Source organism: Lupinus angustifolius, chromosome LG11 (genome assembly GCF_001865875.1).
Source record: "Lupinus angustifolius cultivar Tanjil chromosome LG11, LupAngTanjil_v1.0, whole genome shotgun sequence".
Taxonomy (NCBI): Eukaryota; Viridiplantae; Streptophyta; class Magnoliopsida; order Fabales; family Fabaceae; genus Lupinus; species Lupinus angustifolius.
This window is the reverse complement of record NC_032019.1, coordinates 18,911,932-18,921,517: the sequence shown is the minus strand read 5'-3', so window position 1 is coordinate 18,921,517 and position 9,586 is coordinate 18,911,932.

Sequence of the window (9,586 nt, the reverse complement as noted above, 5' to 3'; positions counted from 1 at the left end):
TTGAATAGGTGTAGCGGTTATCAATTACCGCTTCTCACACCAAAACCCAGTTCTGGAAAACAACCTAGTTAATCGATTAACCAGTGAGCTTAATCGATTAACACACAACAAAAACAAAATTATCAGAGCAGCTATTTGCACAGTTATTTATCAACAGATAAGCAGAGATACACCATATATCTTTATGCAATATTAATAAGGCTATAACAAGGTATATGCATGCAAAATATCACCTTCAATCTCGAATTAAAACAGTAAGAGTTATAAAGGAGATTAAGAAAGAACAACTTGCACAAATGGATTTTTATCCTGGTTCGTTTGCGGTCCACTACAAACTACATTCAGACCTCCCTTTCTGATCTTGGGAGATTTTATTCTTCACTATATTCAACACTTAGTATAATCACATACACCAATTCAATTTACAAGACTCAAGATGCTTCTTTCTTGAATTCCTAGAACCTCTAATCCTTAGTTTGACTATCCCTATCGCCTGAGAAAACCTTTCTCGTGATCCAGCCCCAGCCAAGATCCTCGTTCTCAATTCAAGACCTCCTAGTCTTGGTGAAGAATCACTCTATCTCAATGGTGGTAAGACACCAAGAGACTAACCCATAGTACAAAACAAAATACAAAAAACAGAGTTGTACCAAGCACAAAAATGCACAAATTATAACTATGGAAAAACTCAACTATTAACCCACTCTCAAGTAACATAAGCCATCATGCATATGTGAGTTAATACAAAATAGTAAACACATAATATTTCTCTAAAAATCTCTATCAAGAATGCATGAACATGCAAGAAAGAATGAATGAGATTAAGCATATGAAAACACCATGCAATACACCATGAACAACTTCAATAAAGCATGTTAATATCTCTTTCTCACACATGCATTTCTCTCTGCCAATTACAAAGTAAATCACGAAAATATGCTCTCTAATCAATTATAAACAATAGTATGGAATGCTACACGTTTATGCAATTTGCCTAAACTTATACAAAACAGATTTGACCCTTCAAACCATTACATTCAGTTAAGCAGTTAAAACATAAAACAGTTATAACATAAAACAGTTGAGTGAATTGATTAAGTCACCATGTTAATCAATTAACCAACATATTAAAAACGTGATTAAAAAGGCAAACTTACTCATATGTTATGCTTAACTCTTATACATGTTTTAACAGTTATATTATGCCTAATATGCACATATGACATGTGAGATTAATGCATGAACATACAATAAACTAGATGACATGTCTCATGAATATGATATGACAATTATAATGGCTTGTGAGACTTGCATCTAGGTTTACCTCACGTATACTCACTCACTAAGGCACACATCCCAGACTACTTAGAAATACGACTCTATTGATATAACCTAGTCTAGATATGACCAATGAGTTCCAGGCATGTTCATTATTGAGCCATCTTCAAGCTTTAATAAAACCTTGTCTTCATCAAGACATAGGCAAAACATTGCTAGTGCAATCCTTGACACTTTGCACTTTCAATCTCCCCCTTTTTGATGATGACAAACACCACATCAAATAATACGTTACATTTGATGAATTAGTTTGACGATGTTGTACATTTTCATAATGGTTGTGAATTCAAAGTTGGCGCTTTGCTCTCCCTCTTATGTAAGCAATGATTAAAACACAAAACCTTTTATGACAACCTGCAAATAACATCAAACAAACCAAGCAACCTTTCTCCCCCTTTCGACATTATAAAAAATATACAGATATTCAATTCTAGTCAAAAGTCAAAAGAGTTATTAGAGTTATGACAAACTATAATTAATTAATTAATTAATTTTGGGCGATTAATTAATCAACCAACTGTAAGAAAATTGAACAAATGCTCATTTATACATGGTTTAATCGATTAACACCAGAGCATAATCAATTAAATGAACAACAAACAGCAACAAAACTGATTTAATGGCATGAAAGGCTAAGTTAATTCAAATTAAGCATGGAATGATTAAGCAGTGATATAATTGAACAGTAAGCAACAAGCTTAATCACTTAATATGGATACATACACCAAACATGATCGAGATCCATTAAACTTAAATCTATACTATTTGCGACATAATTCACCATTTAAACATGAGAAAGAAAAATTGAAATCATTAAAGCATTGTTTCAGTTGCAAAGAAGTAAAGTGCAAATCAACATAGTACCAACGCAAGTTCAGCATAAGATAAGTGTTTAAGCTATTACAATCCAAATATGCAAAAGCAAAAAATAGAAAATAAGTTCTCAAGAGGGATTCAAGGAACAACATAGTCCATAAACTAGGAAGGATAAACCTAAAGATCTAAGGCCTCCTAATTAGGGATGAGATGGAAGATTTTTGTCGTCAGGAATGATCGAGCTACCATCAACGTTGATGAGGGTACTCAACTTGTTGAACTCTGCACACAACCTCCTATTTTCTGACTCAATAGTTGTCTGAACAAAGTTCCTCAAGGATTGATAATGGTTATCAATGTACGCATTCCGACGCTCCTCAAAATTCTCCAAATCTGTATGGTATGAGTCCTTCAGAGAATAAAAGTGAAGATCCATCCTGTTGTTGAGACGATGTACCATAGCATCCAGGTAAGCTTGTCCAAAAACTGGTTCTTGTGATGCATGTCCAGAAGACTCCCCCTGAGTAGTAGCATATGGCTCTTGAGTATCATCTTGATCATCCTCACCATAGGGGTCAAGGTTCACAATGTTAAAATCCTTCTGATATTGCCATGCATTGCCATATTTGTATATGTCCATCTTATCAATCAGACTCTCACCAATCAAATGATCCTTATCAGAACATTCCACAACTATAGTATTAGAAACATCAATATGCAAATAGTCAATAATGCGTGAAATGAAAATACTATAGGGAAACAACTTTGATTGTGATGTAGAGACATTGTACATGACCTTCAGAACTTCTTCAGGCTAGTTGATCATCACATTCTCCTTTACAACAAACATGAACTTCAAATCATTCACGGTAGGTTGTGCATGATTTGTGTTCCTCTGAACCAGAATATAGACAATCAAATAATGCAGGAGCCTATTCTCTACGGACAGTGACCCAACTTTTGTTACTTCACCCTGAACATACAACTGAGGTCTCCTCAAACATGATTTATACATTTCAGCAGCATAAAAGTGTTGTTGTTTGCCAGACCACAATCTCCTAAACTAGCACCATTACACGATAAACCACCCACGTTCATGAACATTTCCTCATTCAGCTCAAACAATTTCCCAGTAATCATTGACCAATACTTTCCATCCTTATATCTAAAATTTGCATAATATTCCCTCACTAGAGTAGGGTAGATATTACCTTTGATTCCAAGAAGGGGACAACCTCTTGTGCTTGCAAACCATACGAAAAGTCGAAGTTCTGTTTCGCTAACCAGGTTCGATTCACAAACCTTATGTATGTAGGTTTTCTTCCCTGAAACTTAAGCAACCAAGTTTCTTGCAGAATCAACGAATAATACGGATCCCCACAGTCCTGCCTTTCCTGTTGACTTGATGGAACGGGTTTTGGAGCACGTGGTGGACGTTGAGCGGTTGTCTTTACCCTTTTTGCACGTCCTCTCTCCATTTAGATGAAAACCGTACTGAGTTGAAGGTTTAATGGAGGGTTTCACGGAAAAACCTAATTTAGGGTTTGGATTTTGGGGGAAACCAGATTTCTTGGAAATTAGTGATGGAGAAGAAGGTTTATAGAGTGGAAATGGGGTTGGAGTATTCGACTTTAGGCTAGGTTAGAGTTTAGGAATGATGTTGAACTTGTTCCTCTGAGATTTGAGAGAAAAGGGGGCGATGGAGGTTTTGAAAAAGTGTTCAGAAATGTTTCTATTTCTATTATACTGGTGCCATTAATCGATTAAATGCTAGTCTTAATCGATTAACCTGGGTTAAAAATAACAGGTTTAAAAGGTTGCACCCAGGAAATCGATTAACATAATGCGTTAATCGATTAAATAACATTGGATACATCGTTTTGGATGTTTTAAAAGCATGCAAGGATTTCAAACTTTCAAAAATGCAATATTAAGCATTCACATATATACATAGAGCTTATTTATAGAATCATGGATCATACAAGGAATAACTAGCATTCAACATGTTTTCATTTTGAAGCATACAAGGCAAATAATCATGCAAGGCAATAACATTAACTCAATCAAGATATTTTTCATCAAGGATTCCTACTTCTCTTCGAAGAACATAGAAAGCATCTCGTGAGAGGGGCTTGGTGAAAATATCTGCTATTTAGACATTTCAACAAATTCTAACACACAATCACATTTTTGAACATGATCACGTAAAAAATGATGCCTTATTTCAATATGCTTGGTTCTTGAATGCAAAACGGGATTCTTGGAAAGGTTGATGGCACTTGTATTATCACACTTAATGGGGATATTTTCTAGGTTGAGCCCAAAGTCCTTAAGTTACTACGTCATCCAAAGGATTTAAGCGCAACACACGCCAATGACAATGTATTCTGATTCTGCGGTGGACAAAGCAACGCATGCTTGCATTTTGTTGTGCCATGCCACTAAGGAACTGCATAAGAGATGATAAGTCCCACTAGTGCTCTTTCGATCCAACTTACACCCCGTGAAGTTAGAATCAGAGTAACCTACCAAGGATAATGAGGCATCCCTAGGATACCATAATCCCATATTTATTGTTCCTTTTAAATATCTCATGATACGTTTAACAACAATATAATGTGATCTTTAGGCAAAGCTTGAAATCTAGCACACATACAAAAACTAAACATAATATCGGGGTGGCTTGCTGTCAAATACAATTATGAGCCGATAATCCCACGATATTTGGTTACCTCAATAGCTTTTCCCTTTTTGTCTTTATCAAGATAACATGCGGACGCCATAGGTGTGGATGCATCTTTACATTGCTCCATATCAAATTTCTTTAGTAATTCTTTGCAATATTTCGATTGATGAACGAAGATGCCAATTTCCATTTGTTTAATCTGAAGCCCAAGGAAGAAGGTCAGCTCACCCATCATCGACATCTCGAATTCACCCTACATCATCTCAGAAAATTCCTTACAAAGGATGTCATTAGTAGATCCGAAGATAATATCATCAACATATATTTGAACAAATAAAACATGATTATCTAATCTACGTCCGAAGATTATACCATCAACATATATTTGAACAAGTAGAACATGATTATCTAATCTACGGATAAAGAGAGTGGTGTCGACCAAACCTCTTTCGAACCCTTTGTCTAATAGGACCGAACTCAATTTATCGTACCAGGCTCTACGAGCCTGTTTCAGGCAATAAAGGGCCATCTTAAGCTTATACACATGGTTTGGGTATTTGAAATTTTTAAACCCTGGTGGTTGGTCTACGTACACCTCCTCTTGAATATAGCCATTTAAAAATGCGCTCTTAACATCCATTTAGAAGAGCTTAAAGTTCATGAACGATGCGAAGGACAAAAGCATCCTAATGGCCTCAATTCTGGCTACAAGAGCGTAGGTCTCATCATAATTGATCCCCTCCTCCTGGTTGTAGCCTTTGGCCACTAAGCGAGCCTTATTTCTAATGATTAGGTCAAATTCATCTTGCTTGTTACGAAAGACCCATCTGGTGCCAATTAGAGGATGTTCTTTTGGTTTAGGGACCAAGTCCCAAACATTATTACGCTCAAACTAGTTTAGCTCTTCTTGCATAGCTATTAGGGGTGTAAGCGGTTCTCTTCTCTTTTGGAGAAGATTCGTCAAAATGAATATGAATGATTCTTCTACTTGCATGGTATACTTATTAAACACATGAAAAGCCTTACTATGTAATGAATACCCTAGGAATATGCCTTCATCAGCCTTCGAGTCAAATTTTCCCAAAGATCTTTTTCCATTGTTTAAAATAAAACATTTGCACTCGAATGCATGAAGATGAGCAATATTCGGTTTTTGACCTTTTAAAATCTCATATGGGGTTTTCGATAAAGTAGGTCTAAGAAGTATTCGATTCATTACATAACAAGCAGTGTGTACTGCATCAGCCCAGATATATTTGGGAGCCTTGTTCTAATTTAGCATGGTTCTTGCGAGTTCCTCTAGAACTCTATTTTCCCTCTTAACAACTCCATTTTGTTGAGGGGTACAGGGAGCCGAGAATTGATGCATGATGCCATGCTTATTACAAAATTTATTAAACTTATGATTTTCAAATTCTCCGCCATGGTCGAATTGTATGTAAGCAATTTTAAGGTTAGTTTGGTTTTGAATTTGTTTGGCTAGACATTGAAAAGATTTATATGCGTCACTCTTATATACCAAAAGTAGGGGTCCATGTGAATCTAGAAAAATCATCGACAATTACCAAAGCGTAAAAACTTCCACCAAAACTCATGATTTGCGATGGTCCAAACAAGTCCATATGGAGAAGCTCCAAAGGTCTAGTAGTGGATATGACATTATTTTTACTAAAAGAGTTCTTTACTTGTTTACATTTTCGACACATGTCACAAGAATCCTGAGTTTTAAAAACAAGTTTTGGCAGACCAATGACCAAATCACTTTTCGATAATTTTTCTAGATGCTTTACATGAATGTGAGCGTCTCGTCTATGCCAAAGCCAAATGTCATCTTCTTTTGAAATAAAACATTTTGAAAATAAGGAAGTGACATCCTCCAGATCAACCATATAAATGTTATTAACACGATAACCAACAAACTTTACATTATTAGATTAAACGTCATGGATTATACAACAATCAGAATCAAATGACACACGATTACCTTTGACGTATAGAACTTTCTCGATTACAACATGAGTTGAATTGCGAATTTTTCCAGTGCCTGGGATCTCCCCTTTGTTGTTGTCTCCGTATGTGACGAAACCTTTTTCTTTCAATGATAAGTCTAGGAATTTTGACTTATCTCATGTCATATGTCTCGAACACCCGCTGTCAAGATACCAGTGTTGTCCATGTGTTCGAAGACATACCTGCAAAATAGATCACTTGCTAGTTTCAGGTACCCAAATTATATTGGGTCCTTTTCTGTTAGTAACTAGAGAGTTATCTCCCTTTTTCACCCAAGCGTAAATACTACTCGGTATCCCATATTTCCTGATGTAGCAGAAGTAAGAGGTGTGACCATGTGTGCCACAAAGAAACATGTAGGAACTCTATTTTTATTATAATACTTTTTATTAGCAGGAGTTACAGGTTTCCTATATGGTCTATTTCTATGGGATGGGGGGATATACCCTAATCCAGTATGGTCACCAATGTTTCTCGTTTTACTTAGCAAGGTATGTAATTGGTGTTGACTATCTGTAAGTTTTGCGAGCTTTTGATTTAGTTTAAAGTTCTCATTTTTTCAAGTCCTCGCAAGACTCACAGATAGTTATTTGACATAATTTATCGTTAGAGCAGTCACATGAATTACAAGAAAAAATTAGATCTAAGGTTTCATTTTCCAATTTCAACTTATCTAATTCTTTTTGTAGTTGTATTATTTTCTAATCATTTAGCAAAATTACCCTTTTTCTATCGGCACTAATTCTTGCTAATTTCTTTAGCTCTTCATGCATCTCGACATAAGCATCATATGAAGGAGAATCATCAGAAGAGGATGATGTGTCGGAATATACCTCATTATTAGCATCCTTTGTACTACCTGATCCGCAAGTTTCATATGTTATAGTCATTAGGCATAGCTTGGCAGACTCCTCTTCATCCGAGGTGCTTGATGTCGTTTCTTCCTCCGGTACATCCGATACAATGTAAGCTTTCTTCGATTTGAAGTCCCGAGGAGGGCTCTTTTCTGAATCAACTTTCTTCAGGTAAGTGGGACATTGGAATTTCATGTGACCCGACTTATCACATTCATGGCAAGTGAAGCGCTCTTTATTCTTGCCTTCTCTTGTTGAATCTCGTGCCTCTTTCTTTTGAAATCGCTTGAAACTTCCTTGTTTCTTCAAGAATTTCCCAAACTTTCGCACGAGAAGGTTTAGCATTTCGTCATCAATGTCAGAGTCAGAGTCATCATTATCTATCTCTTCAGTAGGTTGTGATGTTGTAGCTTTAAGAGATATTCCCTTCTTTTTGCGGTCATACGTCCAAGCTCCATTTCATGCTCTTGAAGCTTTCTGAACAGTGTTTCCAATGGCATGGAATCAAGATCCTTATACTCCATGATAGCCGTCACTTTAGGTTGCCATCTCCTGTCAAGACAGTGTAAAACTTTGTTAGAGAGTTCTCCTCTGATAAACTTTTATCTAGAGCAATCAGATGGTTGATAATATGAGTGAATCATTTTTGCATATCGCCAATTGATTCACTTGGTAACATACAAAATAACTCATATTCATGTATCAGTGCATTTAGCCTGGCGCACTTGACCTTGCTGGTGCCCTCGTGAGTCACTTGTAAAGTGTCCCACATCTCCTTGGCACTTTCACACTAAGATACCAAAAACAATTCGTCATATGATAGGACTGAGGTGATTATATTTTTAGTGCGGAGGTTATACTAAACCTTTTTGCGCTCCTCATCGGTCCACAAGCTTTTAGGTTTTTCTTTCGGTTCGTCATCCACTAAGTGAAGTGGGACGAATGACCTCAATAAAAATCTTCATCCGAGCTTTCCAGTAGGCGTATCCCTCGCCACTGAATATAGGAAGGCAGTTAATGGATGCGCTATCACTGCCAAAGGGGTTGGTGGAACCCATTTTAATTCCCTTAGGATCACGCAGATACGATTGAGCTAGCACGTCGTACTAGCTCTGATACCATTTGTTAGGTATTAGTGGCCTAAACATACCTAGAGAGGGGGTTGAATAGGTGTAGCGGTTATCAATTACCGCTTCACACCAAAACCCAGTTCTGGAAAACAACCCAGTTAATCGATTAACCAGTGAGCTTAATCGATTAACACACAACAGAAACAAAATTATCAGAGCAGCTATTTGCACTGTTATTTATCAACAGATAAGCAGAGATACAACATATATCTTTATGCAATATTAACAAGGATATAACAAGGTATACGCATGCAAAATATCAGCTTTAAACTCGAATTAAAACAGTAAGAGTTATAAAGGAGATTAAGAGAGAACAACTTGCACAAATGGATTTTTATCCTGGTTCGTTTGCGGTCTACTGCAAACTACATTCAGGCCTCCCTTTCTGATCTTGAAAGATTTTATTCTTCACTATATTGAACACTTAGTATAATCACATACACCAATTGTAACACCCCGAAAAATACTCTTTATTTATTACGTGGAAAAGTGAGTAAAAAATTTTCTTTTGAATTGGTGACATAAAATTGTTTCCTTTTAAAAACCTTTCTTTTCTGGGACATCACTTTAAGTAACATATAACGTGGAAATCAAAACCGGTTACCTAACGGTAACTGAAATGATACAACATTTCCTGAATATACATAATCATAGATATATATATAATGGGTTAAGTCATAGTCAGTTCATACGGACTAGGTTAGTAAAGGCGGAAACCACATCGCCACTAGCATATAAAAAATTCAAAGAAA